Source organism: Mustela nivalis (genome assembly GCF_964662115.1).
Source record: "Mustela nivalis genome assembly, chromosome: 1".
Taxonomy (NCBI): Eukaryota; Metazoa; Chordata; class Mammalia; order Carnivora; family Mustelidae; genus Mustela; species Mustela nivalis.
The window spans coordinates 75818481-75836047 of NC_139020.1; the positions used below are offsets into that span (position 1 = coordinate 75818481).

The 17567-nt window shown below is 39.6% G+C and overlaps 2 protein-coding genes across 17 annotated transcripts in view; one reads left to right on the top strand and one right to left on the bottom strand.

Annotated features, from left to right (window-relative positions):
• Positions 1–918, bottom strand: part of P2RY14 (purinergic receptor P2Y14) — a 54183-nt gene extending 53265 nt beyond the window's left edge. Inside the window, exon 1 of one of the 2 annotated variants that reach the window (XM_082709927.1) lies at positions 793–918. The gene's annotated coding sequence lies outside the window, so the exon portion shown is untranslated. The remainder of the gene's footprint in view (positions 1–792) is intronic. The other variant, XM_082709928.1, reaches the window with a different exon arrangement.
• The window catches only part of MED12L (mediator complex subunit 12L), a 322213-nt gene that overhangs the window by 174275 nt on the left and 130371 nt on the right, over positions 1–17567 (top strand). The gene's annotated exons all lie outside the window — the stretch shown is intronic.

Consider the following 17567-nt stretch of genomic DNA (forward strand, 5'->3'; position numbering starts at 1 on the left):
GTAGGTGTGCTTTCTTAAAAATATGTTTCTGGACTAGATGGATTGTGTGAGGTTGGTTGACTATGCTCACACTGTAGATCTGTGTTAATTCTCTTATGTGTAACTTGAAATTCATAATATTTAGAGTATTTGAAATAATTTGGTTGATTAGTCATAGACCCTAATAAGTAGCACATTAACTCAAATTTTTGCTATGCATAAGAGAGATGTTTTTGCAGTTTATAATTATCTTTAAAGGCAAATAATTTATCTTCTTAGGTATTATGAGAGTTAAGTTATCCCAATAACAACAAAGATCAAAGCTTTTACCTTTGTGTATGCATGCATGCGTGCGCGCGCGCACACACACACAGGTAATAACTATATATCCAGTCATATATGCAATTGTAAACAAAAGCATTCACACTAACTTTTAAGTATTGTAATAATTGATTTTACAGTTTTTGGGGGGCAATTTCGATACACATGTAGAAGCTTTTACATTTGTCCCAGATAATCACCTTTTTGTCATTTTCTTTGACATCTCTTCTTCACAGATATATTGTAACAGTCACAACTGTAAATCTTAATTAGTCATCAATGATAAAATTTCAGATTTGGGTCCTGGACTCAGTGTGAGCAAATAGAATCCCATAGCAACCAATTATCATTCTCAAACAAAAAGTGACTTACTGGGAATGGGGGTGATCCATTGTTGCCGGGCACTGTTGCTGCCCAGCTCACAGATCCTTTCTGCTCTCCTACGCCATTCACACATACTCACATGCTCTCACAGCAAAGCTGTCTCCTTACCTGCCCGTCACCTTGCGTCTGTGGGTTAAACAGTGTTCATTTCAGAATGTGTCCATGTACGCTCCAGATTAAGACTGCTCGAGTTCCTGCTCGTCTTCTAGAACAGATGAAAATCAGGAACTTGACAGAAACCACAGAATAATCGGTCTGCTCTCACTGCTTAGTTGATCTGTCAGAACTTACTCAAGCCTGGGAAATGGAAACAGAGAGATGTTTGGATCTCTGTGGGTGTCAGGCTGGCTTCTGTGCTAGCTACTTCTTTGCCTTCAGTGGTCCAAAAATCCTCGTCTTCCCCCCACCTCCTCCACCACCTTGAAATTTTCTCCTACTTTTTTCAACGTCCCCACATCATTTGGCAAATGAACAGTCAGACGACAATCTAAAGTAGTTTTCTTTGTAAACTTGTAAACTACACGTCAACTTGTGATATAGTACAAGGTGGAGAATGGACAATGGGCAAGTGAGGCAGGTAAGAAGTGGTTCTGTCTGAAAGCCTCTTCCAGGAGGAAGCAGTCAGTAGCCACCCAGTGGTATGCACTGTTCACAAACAAGTGGGTATTGGGGCTGCCTGGAAATGCAGAATTAACATTTGAGTAAATAAGCATTTCGACATCAGTGGCCACATCTCTTAGATAAGAGGTGCTGTATTGGCCATTTTTTTCCCACATTAGTTTTTCCATGTTTGAGCATTACTGACAGATCGGGAGTCATTTGTTCACCTTTTGCTTAGTGTGTGCTGCTTATTATGTTACTGTTTTGAAAGCAAAAGTCAGGTGCTGCTTCCAGTTTTTAGTCGAAGTTATATCGTCTAGTTTGTCATGTCCTGAAGAGTGTTCCAGTATCTCTCCTAGGGAGTAAGATTGCGCGTTTAGATTTGGAAGCCTCAGAGTTGGGCTACAAAGGCCCCATCAAAAAGTGTGTGACTTAGAACCAGATTAATAAAGAAAGAAAACCATGTGCCCTAGAGCACATGGAAGGCTGTACATGTACATGTACATGTAGAAGGCTGCTACAGTTTAGGTGTGTTCACTTGGGTTGTTCCATTGCCACATCATGGGTTCATGGTTTAACTCACAAAATCTGGATTACATATACATGAGCAGTTAGACAATAATTGTTCTTACTTATTTATGTGCTTATGATAAACCGGGTCCTGTTGTAGATACTTTGTGTGTACCTACTATGTGGTAGGTGGTGTTCCAGATTCTGGAAATGGAGCTGTGACCCTCTCAGACCCAAGTCTCTTTCCTCATGAAGCATATTTTCTTATTTCGTGCCCCACTCACAAATAGTCACTATTGATCCTTAATACTCTGAGCAGAGGCCCCAAGGGACCCACGGATGGTTTTAGGTTTCCAGCTTTGGTCTGTGTGAGGAATTGATTCTTCTGGCCCCCCGGGGGCCCATGCGGTTCTTGCTGTTGTCCGGACTGCCTGGGGCTTTGAACACCTGTGTGTGCGCAGTCTCGAGGCTTGTTGGTTTCAGCTGAAGTGGGCTGTCGTGGGGAAATACAGGTAGGTAAGGACTAGCCGTCAGAGGCTGGTTATTACCAGGCACAGTACAGTGTCCTTCAGATGGAAACCTGCTGATTTAATGGATGATTCGGCGTTTACAATCTCCTAGCTGCAGCTCTCAGGACTTCTGATTTATACCTGGAGGTATAAATGTCCTCATGGTCTCAGAAGCACCCATTAATTGTCCTTGTGCTTTCAAGCTTTTTGCATTCACCATGGAGTGCTCACGTACCTGATACTGAGTATGACTGGGAGGAAGTTTAAATTCACTGGAGCTTATTGTTTTCTTCCTGGTACCAGTTCTTGCTAAGTCCAAGGCCAAAGAGATCGTACAATATAAGTGGTCATGTGATGGCTGGTAGTCTAGATAAGTGACATAGATCCTGTCTGAGACCCCCAGAGATTAAGGAATTGTAAAGTAGAGAGCTCATGGCTCACCCAGAGGGTCAGCTGCCACTTGGTCAGAGCTTGTCGGGGTCCAGTGGATGAGCCAGTATCATCAGAAACTTCCGTGTTGATTGTGTGCACTGTTCTGAACACCTTATGTGTTTAAAGTCCCTGAGTTCTCACAACTCCGTGAGCTACTGTCCCCCTCACCTCCTCTTTCCGTTCCTCCCTCTCTCTCTCCCTTCCTTCCTTCAGATTTTGTTTATTAGTCAGAGAAAGAGCACAGGCAGAGGGAAAAGCAGGCTCTCTGTTGAGCAAGGAGCCCAATGTGGGACTCAACCCAAGACTCTGGGATCATGGCCTGAGCTGAAGGCAATCACTTAACAACCGAGCCACCCAGACATCCCCCTCACCTTTTTTCTTAATAGAGGAGGAAACTGAGGCACAGAGTGAGTTAGGTCCAGACTTCTTAGAGCTGGGGTTTGGAAGCTGATGGAGCAGCTCTCGGAGCAGTGCTCCTGCCCGCATTTCCACGTCTCTCCTGACTTTGCACTCCCTTCCTAAGTCAAAGACTTGGCCAGATCAATGTGAGCCTAATGTCTGGTGGGCACAAACAAAACCTGACCGCACTGTATTTGGCTCGTGGTAAGCCAGTCTGGGCCATCTGTTTGTAATTATAGGGGCAGGTGACAGGGCAAAGGTGAAAAGCTGGAGACTCCATGAATACTCATTGTCAAGGATTGGATTGGAACCCAATACACTTGCTCAACTAAGGAGCACTTTCTTTGTAGATCCTTCTACAGCCAATTTACAAGGGAACATTTTGAGGGTTAACTATGCCTTTTCACAGATGAGAAAATATAGCCTCCAAAAACTTAAGTTGTCCAAGCCAGGAGGTGGCAGGACTGGACTTCAGAGCCCGAGTTTAGGATTCCTTCTTCAGTACTCTAGATGTTTCCTAGAACCAGATGAACACTGAGCACAGATTCGTTAATCCATGAAGCATCTGAGAGTCAGGTATACTGGGACATTATGTGCTGGGAACCCAGGAAAAGTATATTTTCTCATCAGAAATTGCTGATGGTATATACCAGAATTTTAGTGTGAGATGAGGAGTGTACAGACAGTGATGGCAGCCAGATGAAGTGGTGCATGTGGTAAGGACGGCAGGGGCCAGGCCAAGTCGTAGAGGCAGTAGTGAAGGCTGTACTTGCCTTGGAATTGCTGGAAGATGAACATGTAATTCTCCAAGAAGAACTTAGTAAATTATGTGTTCATCTTGCATTCTTTTAAAGTTTTTTTTTTTTTTTAAGATTTTATTTATTTGAGAGAGAGAGAATGAGAGAGAGAGCATGAGTGGAGAAAGGTCAGTAGGAGAAGCAGACTCCCTGTTGAGCAGGGAGCCCGATGCCAGACTCAATCCAGGGACTCCAGGATCCTGACCTGAGCCAAGGGCAGTTGCTTAACCAACTGAGCCACCAGGTGCCCCTCATCTTGTGTTCTTAACACTGCATGTCTCAAGATAGATTATCTGCCTTCATAGGTTTTTTGGCCATAGGACCTTACTGAGAGAGTGGTTAGGCCAGGTCTTGTGATTTCATCTTTCACTGCTTGGGAGAGACTTTGAAAGGAGACATGCAGAGCTGCTGCCTCTTCCCCCTAGGCCTCTGGATGGGCCTCTCTACCCTCTGCTTCCCTAGGAACTCTGAGCAGTTCTGACTCTTTTGAAGTCCTTGTTTATGTATCTGACTGGCCATCAACATCACCTGGGGAGTGTTAAAATGCAAATTCCAAGACCCTGCTTCAGAGTAACTGAATCTGAATCTGAATCCTTGTGTTTTGGGCTCAGAAATCTTTTTTTCTTTTTTTTTTTTTTTAAATGGGGGTGGGGTAAGGTGTGCTTAGTGGGAGACAGAATCTCAAGCAGACTCCCCACTCATTGGGGAGCTTAACACTATGCGGTGTTCCATCTAGTGACCTTGAGATCATGATCTGAGCTGAAACCAACAGTCAGACACTTAACCCACTGAGCCACCCAGGTGTCCCAGGAATCTGTATTTCCAGATGTGTTCACATAATTCTGAAACATGGCCATGTGTGTGCCTCCCTGCCTTTCTGTTTAGGAGCCTGCAATTTTATAACATTTGGAGATACATTTCCTTTTCTGGGCAGATGCCTTACCTCCCAGCCTGTTTTGTCTGTTCAGCTCATTCCAACTGCCGGGATGCCTCCTCAGTAGCTGCTCTAGTTTTAGAGAGCCATGCAGACCTGTGGCATGAGAGCAGAATTTTAATAAGGATCAGAGTACCAGTAGGGTGATGGTAGTGACAAAAAGAATTCAGACACCTATTGAGTAAGACTAGAGCAGCCAAAGATTAGGTGAAACCCAAAGAGGAAGGAAGAGGATTGAAAGGGGCTTATGCAACATAAACAATGATGTTTGACTTCTCTTGAGGCCTTTAGTTTTATATTTTAGATCAATTCTCTCATCAGTTTTTTCCCCCACTAGATGCAAATCTGTTCTTACACTGTCTGCCATTACTCGCTCTTCTTGGCAGCAAAGTCTTAGGAGCGGAATTTTCCCTTTTTTGTGCCCCTCACTATGTCACCCACATTTTGAAAAATTGGCCTTAGCTGTCTTAGTGTGTGGAGGGAGCTTATTTGTGGATGACTCAGATATTTCAATGCAGTATTGCAAATTGTCCCTGCCACCATTTTGCTGGGCATTTTGTGGATATGTTTAAATATGAAGATTATCTTTTTTTTTTTTCAATGTGAAGATTATCTTGTACACATTTTTCTCTTGCAGTTGGAAATAAATGTCTTATTAATGTTTGCAAAAGCATTTTATCCTGACAGACTATTGATCAGATCTTCACGTATTTTAACATTAAATGTTTTGTTATGTTTAGCAACACACATAATAAGCTTTACTCAACATTGGATACCAGACTCAATATAAAATTAAAGTAAAATAACCATATTAATAATAATATATAATAAATAGTTAGAGGTCATGTTCCCTGCTTTCAGCACTCACTATCAAAAAGAGAAATGAAGGATGCTTGGGTGGCTCCTTCAGCTGAGCATCCACCTTTTGGTTTCGGCTGAGGCCATGATCTCAGGATCATGGACTCAAGTCCCAAGACAGGGGCTTGGCATGATAGAACTCAGCATGGAGCCTGCTTGAGATTCTCTCTCTTCCTCTGCCCCTTCCCCCACCGCTTCTGTGTGTGTGTGTGTGTCCACTTACTGTCTCAAATCTTTAATAAAACAAGAAAAGATAAAATAGTGTTTTCTTCTGTGCTGTTTTGATTTATGCTACATAATTCTATGTTTCTGCAACCCCTTCCCATTTAATTTTGTGGAATCCTAAGATTAAAGTACTATAGGACTTCATCCTGATTGATCTTTTTCTCAGAACCTTCAAATACCCAGAAGTCGAGGGCCACCCCCACCCACTCCACATGCTCACAGACGCACATACATTTCCTTTCTTCAGCACTGCTTCCAGGCTGGAATCTGACCGGTCACTGCTGAGAGACTGGTTATATATAAACATTCCTTGTGTATTCGTACTACAAATAGAGTGGGCTTAACACACGTAATCCCTAGATATGTCTGTTATTGTTTCCAGTCGGTTTCCATCCAGCCTGTCGTCAACTGCCCTTAAAAGCTGACTTTTTTACTTCTTGGTTCTATAATTGTTCTATTTTGTTCCTTACCCCAAAATCTTTTAAGCAAGTATTAAAAAGACTTCATTGCTATTGCTTTATCCCAGATTTTCTTCATTTGTGTCATTGGATGGTAAGACAAGCTGTGTATTTTGCTTTTTCTTGACTTGTTGTCTTGGTAGCCTGGTATAGAAATTTCTTATTCTTTTTTCATAGCTCTGTAGTAGTCTATAATTTATTTAATTATTCCTTCTGGATGGGCCTTTAGATCATAATGAACATTTTCAGTGAGTTCATTTTAACCATAGCAGCTATTTACTGGGTCATATCATTAAAAAAAAAAAAAAAAGTTAAAGTTTTTGCTGGCAAGTGATTCATGATTGTGTGTGGGTTTGGGGTGTGTGAGTCCATGCAGGTGTCTACTGGACATCGAGGAATATGTGGAGATGAGAATAACAGAAGATTTTTAGTACAAGGCTCAATATGAATGAATTTACAGAGATATTTATAGGAAGTGAGTTTGGAAGTGGCTCTCTAAAAGAATCTGTGAAGGAGATGGTGTTTGGTTCTTACTATATGGCTCTTTTGTTTACAGAATGGGGTGAAATTCAATCTGGGATAAAAAAAAAAAACACAAAACAGTGCAGGGGAGGATACTGTGGATGGAAAGTCAGCAAGGGTGGGGTTAAGCATAATGTGGAGGATCCTAACTGTCCTGCTGAAGAGTTCCTAATTGAAGATGCCGTGAATCTTTTGTAGTAAAATAACTGATGATTGTTTTAAAAAGTACAGTCTGGGGGCGCCTGGGTGGCTCAGGAGGTTAAAGCCTCTGCCTTCGGCTCAGGTCATGATCCCAGAGTCCTGGGATCGAGCTCTGTGTGAGCTCTGTGTCATCGGGCTCTCTGCTCAGCAGGGAGCCTGCTTCCTCCTCTCTCTCTACCTGCCTCTCCGCCTACTTGTAATTCTGCCTGTCAAATAAATAAATAAAATCTTAAAAAAAAAAAAAAAGTACAGTCTGTCAGGAAACCTGAGTACAGGCATGCCTTTTTGGGTTTCTCTATGTGAAGTATTAAGTCCTGCCAAGGTCCATGCATCGATCGAGAGTAGCACAGATAGGAATTATGCCATTAAAACATACTTAGTGTTATTTTAAAACAATGTTTTTTTTTTTTTTTTTTAAACCTCTCAAAATGAGTGACAGGTACAGGAATTTTTGGTACTTGTGTAATTACCTTTGTGAATTATAATGAAGACAAACTTTTGGTATAATATGTCCACCTTCTGGTAGGATGACGGAAGTGACAGTTTATAAGGTATATTGATATACACAATATTTACATATTTTGTAGACACTGTACAAAACCACACTTTGGGGTAGGCACTTATGTTGAGTCATGTGTTGAATACCTTATCCCAATTAGTTGAAGTGCTCAAACAGATTTTCTGTGTTGCTAGTGTTAGACTATGTTTAACCTTAAGAATCAAAAGGAATGAATTTCAGTTGATGTTATTAGCAAAGAATTAAAATTGAGAACTTTAACTGTTACAAAAACAAAAATTTCAGTGCGTATATTTCCTCTTCTCTGTATAGTTTCTTGGAAAGGTAATGGGGAAGTAGAAGAGGGCATTTTCTTTTAGATCTCTGCATCTCTGCAGAGCACCATTTCTCATAATCATCGTACTACTTCTGTCTGCTCTTGAGACTTGCCCCAACTGTCCCTGTCTCCGGAAATGTTCCTGATGCCTCGGTAGTGGTAGTATTCATCCCATGGGGTCTGTGTTTTTATAGCCCGTCAGGCTAGAATGGGCAGTGGTGGCTGTCTTTGTTGGCTTGTTTTGGTATTCCCAGTCCCCACTACTGTATTAGGCACTCACACGTGTGTGTTGAGTGAATTTATGTTACTAAAACATGGGGAGGCAGAGAATATCCCTATAGGAGGCTCTGATCCTTTAGGTAAAAATAAATGAGATGATATAATTAATCTATAAACAAGGGCTGTGAACATTTTTAAATGATATTATTCCAGAGGCATTATGTCATTACTTATATTTATACATTTTTGAGCTCTTTTTTTTTAATAGGTTTCTGAACCCCTGATCTGCTTATTTATTCATCCCAGGTCAGATAATTGAGAGGATTTATAAGACTGTGTATTTGATTTAGGGTTCTAACTGCTCAGCTCTTTAGGAAATTGTTAGAACAAGTTAGAAAAATGAGCCTTGAGAAATCACTGAGAGTGGAATCACGGAGCAGGAATGAGGCTTGCGAATGTAGAGAATTACTTCATTTCTACTAGATAAACTTTCCCAGAGTTCTAGTAAACCAGATGCCACTTGTTCAGGCTGAGGTGGGTGTGGGAGGTGCTCGTCCTAGCCAGTTTAGGGGAAGGTTTTGTGGGCAATCTTCAGAGAATTTGGCTGAGGGTAACTGAAATCAGAGGAGGTATTCCCGGTGATCACATGTGCAGTTTCTTTTTTCCATTTTTCATCCAAAGCAGGCCGCACCAGAAATTATGTGGCATCAGTCTTCTCTGTCCTGCATGCTGATGTTAGCTAAGCAGACTTGTTTGTACCTCGGGACTGGGTGAGGGCTGTGTGGTTATCTCTGGCGATTTAATTTCTTTGGCAGCCAGACTGAGAAATTCTTTGTGGTTTTAGGCAATTAATGCTGTAGAGAGTTGGATCTCTCCTTAGTTAATAATTTGAGCACAGCGGTGATTCTTAGGCTGTTTTGTATGAAGCAGTTGGCATAATCAGGAGAAAGAATCAGTGAGGGCAAATTTCTGTTTCGTTCTTGCTGCTGCCTTATCGTCCTCAAGGATCATGAGGCCGGTTGAATGAGGACATGTGGTTACGCTGGTTTAACTTAATCGTGACTGGAAGGCTAACTGGGCACGTATTTTCTGTTTGAACAGGGTGGGGCTTCAGTGTTTTTGCCAGAGCGTCCCAGACTTCCTGCAGGTGGAGTTTATCTAGTCCTGCTGTGGAAGATAGCCCACATCTGGGCCCTCTTATGGCTCTGCCTCCTGCCCCGCCTATTTGTTTATTGTCTCCATGGAGGCCTGTGCCTCAGAAGGGTGAAGGCCTCTTCCATCTCTACAATCTGTCGAAAGCCTACCAATCATAAATTTTGTTCTTAGTAGCTGATAGTGCTGGGAAAGCTTCATGGTGGTTTTGCTGTGGAGGATAGAGAGAATTTAGACTGGAATTAGATAATGTGTTCCTTCAGAAAGCAAAATGGGCTGCGTTCTTTTTTGTGGTATTACACAAAACTGTTAGCCAAGAGTACTGACCTAGAAACCACCACCCAAACTCCCAGGAAGTATCCATTAAAGGTTTTTTTGTTGAATAGTCGCGAATTCAGCATCCAGGGGTTCAGTTTGTGTTAGTAAACTGGGTGGAAGGAGCTTCACAGTGGGGCATCTCCTAGATGAGATGGCTGGATTCCTCGAGTTCTTTCTCCTTGTCCTCAGCTGCTTGTTCAACTACTAGCACAATCCTGATACAGACACCAGTTTTCCTCTATGTCATGAGTGTGGGGGCCATATATCCTGGTTTGCCCACACTGCTGTGCCGCATCAGTGATACTTTCACCCTCAAAAGTTTCCCAGTCTTGACATGAGTGATATGCTCATCTTAACTCTAAGAGAATGAAATGATCAGATATGCATAGTTGGTGGCTTCCCTTGATGTTCTCTTAATAGTGGGTATTATCGTTCATCCTTATTAGAGAAATTATTGAGTCTTTGGTTGAGAGAACTTTTTTTCACCGTAAAGCGCAGCCTTATTTGCAGTGTTGATGTAGTTTATTTCTGTTAATTGCATTTGGTAGCATAATAATTAGCAAGCCTTTCAGTAGTATCAGTAATAGCTTGAAGTATTTCATTTCATTATCAAGCCATAGTTAAATCCTGAGCTTCTGGAGTCACACTGGGAGAGTCTAGACCCCAGAAAGAGCCTTGGTGAACTCTATGACCTTGGGAACATTACTGACCCTCTTCCTTTCTAACAAGGGGGTAGTGCAGGTGAGTCCTCAAAGATTTGTCTAGAGGATGAAATGGGTGGATTCCAGGTCAGCTACTAAGAACAGTGCCTAGTGCATTGGGAGTACCCAATAAATGTTTGCTGTTTTTATTTCATTAATAACTAATCAGTGTTAAAAGTACTAGAAAATGGTATGTAAGAGGCTGGGAAGGAGCAGGAAACTCAAAGCCTCTAGCAGTAGGGCCATTAGTTTAAAGTCCTGCAGTTTGTTTATTTTCTTCCCTCAGCATGGCACACAGTTGAGATCTAGGTCCTGATTCCCAAATCCTTGCTTGTCTCCAAGACCACAGGGCCTCCCTCTGGGTCTGAGCTAAGCTGAGCGCAGGGCCAGGCGGGACAGAGGCCTGGACCGTCCATATCTGAGGGTAGATGGGCAGAATTGGGTGTAGGGAAGGAGGGGTGCATGAGATGACTCACATTTTTACAGTTCAGGTGCTGGGTGCATGATGGTACTGTTAACCGGTTCAAGGGGTAAGGAGCCTTCTTGAGGTGGGGAGAGAAAGGGATGCAGTCTAGGTAGCAGCTTGGATTCCCTGGCTTCCTAACCAGCTACCATCCCTTCACTTCCCAGCCATATATTCCTTTAGGTGGTATGCCTCAGTTTTGTCACCTGTAAAATGGAGATAATATTTACTTTTGTTGTTGTGGGGACTAGACATTTTATGTCAGGTACTTGGGACAGTGACTGGGGAAATACTCTATAAGCTTTGATCATTATTATTTTATCTATTTTTAAATTTTTTATTAACGTATAATATATTATTTGCCCCAGGGTTACAGGTCTATGAATCATCAGGCTTTATTTTATCAATTTTTTTTTTTTTTAAAGAGAGGAGGAGGGGTGGTAGAGGCAAAAGGAAAGGCAGAGAGAGAGAGAGAATCTTATAAGCAGACTTCGCACCCAGAGTGGAGTCCCAACGTGGGGCTCCATCTCAGAACCCTGAGATCATGACCTGAGCCGAAATCAAGAGTCTGATAGGTAACTCACTGAGCCACCCAGATGCCCTTTCTTGCTCTATTTTTAACCTGTTGTTTTTGGGCTCTCAGTGGTATTTATAACTGTCTTTCATAGTATTTGCAGAGAATACATTCAACATCGAAGCAGGCCCTTCATGAAGCTTGCATGCAGACTTCATAAGAATCAATCTTTTTACTGTTTTTTGATGATGAAGAAAAGAGAATAAAAAAGATTGTCTTATTATTTATTGATTTATGACTAATACTGTATCCCTTCCAAATTTACTTAGGCCTTACTGGTATCTAGAGGCCTGGGTTTTTACACTGATGAAACCTTAAACATATTCTTGTTTCTGTCCACTGATGCTTCAGGGATGGATGGATCCATCCCATTTCAGGGATGATGGATCAGGGTTCTCAGTGTAGACAGTACTACAGAGGGGGCTACTTTGTCAAAGTTGGAGTTGTTTTTGTCTCAGTATTTGGTGGAAGGGCCATAGATGCTTGGTATCTTACAAAGTATAAAGCAGTCTTTTGTACAGCAAAGAGTTGCTCCATGCTTCTTGTGGGAATAGCCCATTAAACTTTCCCATGAGTGAGAAACCTCATAAAAAAGATCTGAGCCCTTAATTTATGTGTTTTTCATATAATGAAAAAAAGTATCTTTGCTTTAATATATACTGCCCACTTACCCAAGAACATAAATACTCTATTTTTTTGGAATCTGCTAAAAAATTATATATGATTTTAGAAGCCACATCACCAGTGGTAATAATGTAGGTGGCATTTGGTTGCAAGTAACATTTATAGCTATTGAATTCACATAATTATATAGACAGATGCAAGCAAGCGTCTGTGTTGAATGGATTAATATTTGATATTAAATTACACATGATTTTATTTTTTTTTCTATTTTTCCTTAGGGTTATGATTATCGTCACACGTACATATACACACGAGCAGGCAGTCCTTGGTTTGATAGTTCTGACATACACTTATTTGAATTATCACGACTTAGTTAATGCCAGTTTCCCAGCCACATTCTTCAAATTTCAATTACAGCAGTATATTAACGTGAGTGCTTTCATGAGCTATAAACTTGGCTGCTAGCTCTACATTCCGTTATTTCTCCTATAAGTAGTACACAATGCATTCCCAGTCAGTGGCCAGTCATGTCACTTCTTTCAAATCCTGTCAGTGACTGGTAATTGCATGTGTCTTACTTGGTTCATGCCCAGGCAGCAAAGTGTGCTGTTGTGTTGTTGCCTCCTTGTTTGTTTGAGATAAACCTTATGACATTCTACAAAATTGGGTAATCACCAGTGAGCATTGACCAACACAGATGAAAGAGCAGCAAAGAAATGAAAAGCTGGACATGAAATCAAATCAAATGTGAATAGTTCTAGATGCCATTGCTGACTGGGAATTTTGGAGCCTCTCGGATGCAGCTAGAGCAACTTAGTGCAGGTGATCTTACTGACATCAAAGAAAAAGTGTTGGTGATATAAATGAAGAGATGTCCCAGAGCAAGTGAGGCTGGCAAGAAACTTCACAGAAAGGAACTCTCCGAAGTACGGCTTTCCCTCACCAGAGTGTTCCTTTTAGATGTTGAAATGACATAAAGTGAAGAAGCAGTTACCATTAATGTATATGGAAAAATTCTTGAGCATTTCCAGACTCAAAAAATGGTATCTCTTGAGGCTTTTCTGATACTTCAGGATACATTTTGCTGAGGGGTGCACAAAATCAGTTGAGATAAAGCACAGATGCTCACAGACATCGTTCGGAACCAGCATGGCGTGACACTGAGTGTAGTTCCTGGGGGAAAGAGCTTGCTGGGACCATTCTCACTGCTCGGGGTTTGCTGCATCTGTAATGGCTTGAATGCTCTTTTTGCTCTATACCTTTTTTATCGTAAAAGTGAAAACCCTCTTTGGATTTCCCTTGGTAAGCAAGAATAGATACTAATGGATGTCTTTCATAAAAGTGAAGTGCTATAATGGAAACTTTCAAAAAAGCAGGAATAACTATAATTAATAATTTTAAAAGCTCAAAGGATAAAATGTTGCAAGCTGCTCATACTTAGAAAGGAAGGTCACAGTTCTACAAGGCATAGGAAAAGATGGTTACTCTGTATTGTAAATCACATAGTGAGAGGGCAAGTACTACCCTTAAAGTTTTTTTTTTTTTAACAATGAAATAAAACACTTTAATTCTCAATATTTCCAGTGTTTTAAATTTACTAGTATTATCATTTCCTATATATTTAAAACCATCAATAAGAACATTTTTAATGTTTAGACACATTTTTAAAAATATTATAAATCAATCATAATTTTTCTGTTGATTGTTAAAATTGCTTTGGACAGTTTCAGTTTTGCACAGTTATTTTTATGGTCCCACGCTACCATGCAGTGTGAGGTCTGTTTGTGTGTGTGTGTGTGTGTTTGCAATTGTATGTGTACATAGATATATTATCTATGGCTTCTATATCTGTGTACTAAAAATATGTTGAGTTGTATTTGCAAAAGGAATACATTAGGTTTGATGAGGTTTAGAAGTTTTTTTTTTTTTTTTTTTTGAGGTTTAGAAGTTTTGATCTAGATATTTCATATTTATATAATGTAAATGTTCAGCCTGATACACATTTTCTTATATTTATTCATTCTTCCATTGTGTTTAATGGTGGTATTTCTCTGGCTGCGTAAAACAACATGTAAAAATGTGAAGACACATATGGTTTAGGCTTTTTGAAAAACCCTTAGAGGTATGGTTGGTAATTGACAGGTGCTTTCAATGTTATTGAAGATATTTTGGTTTAGGCTAGTGATAACGATCTTAAGCAGTGAATGTGATCTTGAAATAATACCATCACAGCTTAAGGGGCTGAGTCACATTATGCCAAGTCTGTTAGCTCTAGTTACACGTGTAGTATGTTTGTCTGCATATGTATATAGATAAGTCCAGAGTGTTGTTGGAAATTCTTGTTTATAATATCTAAACCAAGACATAGAGTTGGAAGTTCTGGGAAATCTGGTGACTATTTTGGACCTTTGCTCACAAGTTAGGCTGATTTGATCAGACAAGTTAGGCTTGTTTCTGAGAGAGGCTGCAGATATTGGCCAGACTGTAACCACTGGGTATTCTCCAACATTATTAAGAGAAGTTGGCCACTTTACTTGTATTAAGAATGTTTGCCTGTGAAACTGTTTGAAATAAAGGAATTTCCAATTTAAGCCCATATCTGGAGTTTTCAAATGAGAACAAAAAAAAAAGGTATGTGCTTTAACAGCTTTGTTATACCAATTTTGTCATTTTATATGATTCTTATCTCATCATGATTTATAAGAGAAACTTAACATTTGGAACACCAGTTGGCATTTTAATACCCAGAGTTTCTTAATAAATTAAAAATTTTAACACTGACTTTTTTTCCTCTTGAACTCTAATACAAGTTTTCGTACTTTTGAAACCACAGGTAAATTATGTTTGACTGAAAATTTTGCTGCATGAAAATTAGGAAAGAATAGATAATATTTGTAATGTTTTCCCATAAAATCTCATGTATTTTGGCCTATTTAGCTTTTGTCCTTTTTACTTCTGTAAGATAAATTCTTGTAGGTAATTAACTCTTTTCAGACATTTCCATTGTACATTTTTCTAGGCAGCTCCAGGACTGTCTTTGTTTTCCCGTGTGTGTGTGTGTGTGTGTGTGTGTGTGTGTGTGTGTGTATGTATAGCACTGAAGATGGCTGTAGGGAAGGGGAAGCCCTGTACATGCTGTATACAGGGCATGAGTTTTCTTCAGCTGTTTCATGAACTTTGCCACTAGATGGTGATAGAGGGTTAGGGGGTATGTTAAGTAATTCTGTATCTACCAAATTCTTGTACTACGCTGAAATTTGAAATTTGAAAATATTTATCCTAACAAATATTTGCTTTTAGAATTGACTTCAGATATTGAAATATCATTTTACTTTTTGTCATGATAAAGTGCACTCTTTAATCCCCCTTCCTTATTTTCTTCTCAATTTGCACCCTCCCCACTCCCTGCCCCCACCTTCCCTCTGGTAGCCCTCTGATCTCTAGAGTTAAGTCTGTTTTTTCGTTTATATCTCTGTCTCTCCCTCTGTTTTTTTTTTTTTAAACCCTTCTTTCATTTTTTTTGTTTCTTTAGTTCCATATATGAGTGAGATCATATGGTGTTTGTCTTTCTCTGACTTATTTCACTTGGCATTAAACTATCTCAATCCATGTTTTTTGCAAATGGCAAGATTTCATTCTATTTAGTGCCTGATTAATATTTCATCCTGTATATATACCATATCTTCTTTATCCATCTGTTAATGGACATTTGGACTGCTCCCATAGTTTGGCTATGGTAAGCAATGCCAAAAAACATAGGGGTGCACGTATCCCTTTGTATTAGTTTTTTGCATTCTTCGGGTAAATACTCAGTAGTGCAATTCCTAGATCATAGGGTGGTTCTATTTTTAATTTTTTAAGGAACCTGTATACTGTTTCCCACAGTGTTTGCACCAGTTTGTATTCCCACCAACAGTGCAAGAGGGTTCTTTTTTCTCCACATCCTTACCAATACTTGTTGTTTCTTTCAGTTTTGATTTTTTTGCCATTCTGACATGTGTGAGGTGATTTCATGTAGTTTTTACTTGCATTTCCCTGATGATGAGTGATGTTGAACATCTTTTCAATTAAAATGTTATTTTATTTATTTATTTTTAAAGATTTTATTTATTAGTTTGACAGAGAGAGACAGAGTGAGAGAGGAAACACAAGCAAAGGGAGTGGGAGAGAGGGAGAATCAGGCTTCCCACTGAGCAGGGAATCTGACGTGGGGCTCGATCCCAGGACCCTGGGACCATGACTTGAGTCAAAGGGAGACACTTAAAGAGTGAGCCACCTGCATGCCCTGAAACATTATTTTAAATATCTTCTTGCACACATTTTTTTTTTTTTTTAAACATAGTATGTCCCTAGTAAGTATTTATTAATTTGCTAGCTGTTGTCTTAATGGTGGTTAGTCTGGGGAAAAACCAGGTTTTATAAAATTTTAAGTGATCCCAAACCTTACTTTGTCTTTGTTTTCTTTTTTTCCTTCTGTAATATATCACATTTATTTTTTTCCTAGTAGATCATATTTCCTCATAGTGAACATAAATTTCTTTCTGTTTAGGCTATGTACTTTTTAGCACATGTGTGTGTGCACAGACACAAACACAATTTTGTGTTAGCTATTTAATATAAATTTATGGATTTTCATAGTGACTGTTACTTTGATGCTTTAGTTGAAAAACAAAATACTGGTATACTGGGGAAACGAGAATAGAGTGGTGTAAATGGTATAATGAATAAAAAAGAGTAGTAATACACACACCAAAAGATTTTCTACAAGATCAGTTTCTTTGAATTTAAGTTTTAGTAAAAACAGAAAAACTTGTTTTCAAAAATCTTTTGAATGTTTATCATCTGCTTAAAAGGAAGAATAACCTTGTTATTTATAGCTGTATGGTAGGATACTGAAATACTGAATATAATCCAGAGAGTTTATGTAAGAAATTTTAGATTTCAAATTTCCAGATTGTCAATATATTTTTTAAAAGTTTTAATTATGAGCAAGAGAGAGAAAATGAGAGAAGAGAGGGCACATGCAGTTGAGGAAGGGGCAGAGAGAGAGAGAGAACCCCAAAACTCCCCGTTGAGCATGGAACCCAACATAGGGCTCAGTCTCACCACCCATGAGATCATGACCTGAGCTGAAATCTCGAGTCAGACACTCAACCAACTGAGCTACTATGCACCCCCAGATTATTGATTTTTAAAAATAGCCAAATAGATTCTAGTTTTTCTTCAATATTAATGTAGTATTTTGTATTAACTTCTGATACTAGTACAATATTTTGTTTTATTCCTAACGATGTTTATCTTACTAATGTAGGTGATTCATTCTTGGTTGTCCTGAAGAAGTAGTTTTTGTGACTCCAGTGTGGGGATTTGTGTAAAATATAAACACTATAATTTTGATGGTTTTTGTAACATGACTTTTTAAAAAATCGGGATAATGCCCTTTTCCAATATATTTCCCTAATCCAGTGTGTTAAGATGTCCCGTTGATGTACTAATATCATTTAGGGAATAAAACCACCATCACATTATATGTTCCCACTAACTATACAGCAGT